Source organism: Tachyglossus aculeatus, chromosome X4 (assembly GCF_015852505.1).
Source record: "Tachyglossus aculeatus isolate mTacAcu1 chromosome X4, mTacAcu1.pri, whole genome shotgun sequence".
Taxonomy (NCBI): domain Eukaryota; kingdom Metazoa; phylum Chordata; class Mammalia; order Monotremata; family Tachyglossidae; genus Tachyglossus; species Tachyglossus aculeatus.
This window is the reverse complement of record NC_052098.1, coordinates 42419709-42424098: the sequence shown is the minus strand read 5'-3', so window position 1 is coordinate 42424098 and position 4390 is coordinate 42419709.

Genomic DNA, 4390 nt, shown 5'->3' with positions numbered 1-4390 from the left:
TTCTGGGGCCTTGAGTCTTTTGAGTTGCTTTGGTTTGGGGCTTTCTGGTGATGGTAATAACCCTCTTAAATTCCTGAGCAAGATCATTGTTTAGACCAGTAGGAGTCAGCACTGGATTGACATACTCCCCACAGCTAGCATAAACCATAAAAAACAAAAGCAAGTAGTTGGAGAGAGTGATGGACAAGGCCTTGGGAGAGAGGCAACATGGGCAATTTGCTGCGGTCTTGTTAAACTAAAAGAGAGTGACCAAATATCAAAAATATTTCTTTGAGCTGAAAATCCCCAATTATCCCAAGGATAATGTGGGATGTAATTATTATGTTTATTCTAAGTTATTTTTTTTAATGACTAAACAAGTTCACTGTCAGGGTAATACAGCTTAACCATTAATGACAGGAAAGCAGTTAGAAATATGTTAAATTGGGTGATTTGTATGAATGGGGCCTGCAGAAAATGAATGGTATGGAGTCCATTGAACACGGAACAACATATGCTGGCTAATTGGGTCATTCTTATACTGGCAGTAGTCTGTCTGCCCTCAGGCTATATTTATTAATGGGCTCCTACCAGCTACAGATGGTGAATTCTGGTTTGTTTGCTGCAGTGATTTCTGATTCAGGTCACATGATCCTCTTTATTTTCCAGAGTTGGATAAACAATCACCAGAGCCTAGATCCTTCAACATGTCTGTCCTCTGACATACTTTTGAACCCAAGAGGTCATCTTATTTACTAGTCCTCCTTTCTCACATATCCCAGTGCTCCTTCAATGGTGGCAAAAGGAATAGCCACCAACCGTGAAGGAGTAATGGCAAGAGGCTCTAGAGCTGCTAGACCCCGTTTCCCCCCATGGCTCCAGCAGGATTGAGACTGAGTGGGCTTTGGCAGTGTGGGAAGCCAGGAGCCCTGATCCATACTAGGCTCAATCTCCCCACTGCTCTTCAACAGTGTAGCTGGGGCTGTTGGATTTCAAATCCTCCCTTGACCTCCAGCGACCCCGATCACGTAGAAACTGCTCCCATTCCTGCCTCCCCGCTTCCTCCACACTTACCTGGTTGGGAATTGCTGGGACTGGGGAAGGGGGTGGGAATGGGGATAGGCTTTCTTTAGTACAGTAGTCTGCAAATAGTGAAGCCTAATAAATGCCACTGATTGATTGATATCCTGCTCTTTGCTCCTCTGGCTCCCCAGAGCAGATACCTGGGATCCAGGAGCTAGGACCAGTGAAGATGAGGCTCTCCTGACAGTCACCCTTTCAGACCATTGGCTGACCATAGGGTAATGCAGTGGAAATTGGCAGAAGACAGCGAAGCAGCATGGCTCAGTGGAAAGAGCCAGGGCTTGGGAGTCAGAGGTCATGGGTTCTAATCCCAGCTCCTCCACATGTCTGCTGTGTGACCTTGGGCAAGTCACTTGACTTCTCTGAGCCTCAGTTACCTCATCTGTAAAATGGGGATGAAGACTGTGAGCCCCACGGGGGACAACCTGATCACCTTGCATCTTTCTAGTGCTTAGAACAGTGCTTGGCACATAACGCTTAACAAATATCAACATTATTATTATTATTATTTGATGTAGTCACCCTATTACTGCATTCCTCACCTGCCCTCATTTTTAATGGTACTTGTAAGTGCTCTTTATAATAATAATAATAATAATGTTGGTATTTTTAAGTGCTTACTATGTGCCAAGCACTGTTCTAAGCACTGGGTTAGATACAAGGTAATCAGGTTGCCCCACATAGGGCTCACAGTCTTCATCCCCATTTTACAGACAAGGCAGCTGAGGCCTAGAGAAGTAAAGTGACTTGCCCAAGGTCACACAGCAGACAAGTGGCAGAGCCGGGATTAGAACCCACGACCTCTGACTCCCAAGCCCGGGTTCTTTCCACTGAGCCATGCTGCTTCTCGTATGTGCCAGCACCGTACTAAGCACTGGGGTAGATACAAGATAATCAAGTTGGACACAGTCTATGTCCCACATGGGGCTTACAGTATTATTACCCATTATACAGATGAGGTACTGAGGCACAGAGGAGGTAAATTATTTGCCCAAGATCACACAGCAGACAAGAAGCAGAGCCGGGATTATATCCCAGCTCCTCTGACTCCCAAGCCTGTGCATTTTCCAGTAGGCCAAGGGGTTCTTTTTCTTAATGTTATATTTAGACCAGCTCTAACATTTACAACTTTCAATTTAATTCAATCTGTAGCAAAAATAATAAAATGCTTTGAACTCTTTAGGGGCATTTTTGATGGCATTTGTTAAGTGCTTACTATGTGCCAGGCACTGTCCTAAGTGCTGGGATAGGTACAACCTAATCAGGTGGGAAACAGTCCATCTCCCAAATGGGTCTCACAGTTTTAATCCCCATTTTACAGCTGAGGTAACTAAAACACAGAGAAGTTGCCCAAGTTCACACAGCAGATAAGTGTCAGAGATGGGATTAGAACCCAGGTCCTTCTGACTCCCAGGCCCTTGTTCTATCCACTAGGCCATGCTACTTCTTGTTTTCAGGGATTAAGCATGACAAAGTCAAAAACCATAAAGTGAAGATGGGCACAGCATCCTGGGGAATTGATCATCAGTCAATTAATCGAATTTATTGAGTGCTTACTACATACAGAGCACTGTATTAAGTGCTTGAGAGAGTACACTGTAACAGAACATTCATTGTTTATGCTTTTTTATTTTCTAATAATAATAATAATGGCATTTGTTAAGCACTTACTATATGCAAAGCACTGTTCTAAGCGCTAGGGAGGATACAAGGTGATCAGGTTGTCCCATGTGGGGCTCACAGTCTTAATCCCCATTTTACAGATGAGGTAACTGAGGCACAGAGAAGTTAAGTGACTTGCCCAAGGTCACACAGCTAACAATTGGCAGAGCCAGGATTTGAACCCATGACCTCTGGCTCCCAAGCCCATGCTCTTCCCACTACGAAGGAAAGAAGGATGCTATGTCCAATGCAGGGAATGGATCAAACCCTAAAGCAAATTCAAAGTTAAAATTCTTCATTTTTCATTCAACTATGCATGGTGAATGATGATTTCTGGATTGCAGTTTGTTCAAGATCCTTCTTAGGAATCAATGTAAAACCCTTAAATCAATCAGTCAATCGTATTTATTGAGCACTTACTCTTAAAGCTACGGACATCAGTGCAAAATGATCCCAAAGCTTCAATAATAACTCCCAAAGAAGAGTGCTGATATGACCCTAGATTCAGACGAACTGTGGATATTTCAAATTTCCATTTTAGGAAATGATACAGACTTTATAGCACAACTAAAGTGCTTCCCATAGTGCACTAAGGATCATTCACCAATGACAGATTAAGGCAATTTACTATATAATTCAGAGTCCAAACTACATTAATCAGAATTACCTAGATTATCTGGGTGAAAACCTTTCGATACCTTGAATTGCTAAGGGGAAATTGGTCTATGGGTCCAGAGAGAGTGCCTTGGCATTTATGTTTGATATAAACAGTTTTGCCTTGTTGTGGTCTGTCTAGGGGTCCTCTTTGGGTTGTCCTTTGAATGATAATAATGATGATAATAATGGTGGTATTTGTTAAGCACTTAGCTCCCAACACTGTACTAAGTGCTGGGGTAGGTACAAGCCAATCAGGTGGGAAAGAGTCCATGCCTCACATGGGGCTCACAGTCTTAATACCCATTTTACAGATGAGGGAAGTAAGGAACAGAAAAGTGAAGTGACTTTCCCAAGGTTACACAGCAGACAAGAGGCAGAAGCAGGACTAGAACGCAGGTCCTTCAGATTCCCAGGCCCATGCTCTCTCTACTAGGCCAATTTTGAGGCTGTCCGAGATTCTGATCCTGGTATTGTTTGCAGCAGCGGCAGCTGTGCCCTCTCTGAAGAAGGTAAGTACAGACCTACCTGGTCCTTAGCACTTCTATTTAACAGTCACCCTTAGCACTGATAATTATAATAATCATTATTGTGGCATTTGTCAAGAACCTACTATATGCCAAACATTGTGCTAAGTATTGCGGTAGGTACAAGACTGGATATGGTTCCTGTCCCATATGGGGAAGGGAGAACAGATATCTAATCCCCCATTTTACAGCTGAGGACCTGGGGCCCAGAGAGCCGAAGTGACTTGCCTGAGATCACACAGCAGGCTGGTGACAGAGCCGAGATTAGACCTCCAAGTCGTCTGACTCCCAGGTCTGCACTCAATCCACCAAGCCACACTGCTTCCCTGATGAAACTGTGTTTATTGATTTGGTTTATTCAAATATTTATTCAGCAATTTCACCCTGATATGCCTGTTCCTGTTCTAATCTTGTTTTTCCTCCTGCTCTCTCTGTGGGTAAATCAGGGTTGTCTAGTCTGTCTCCTCCATTAGATGGTAAGCTCT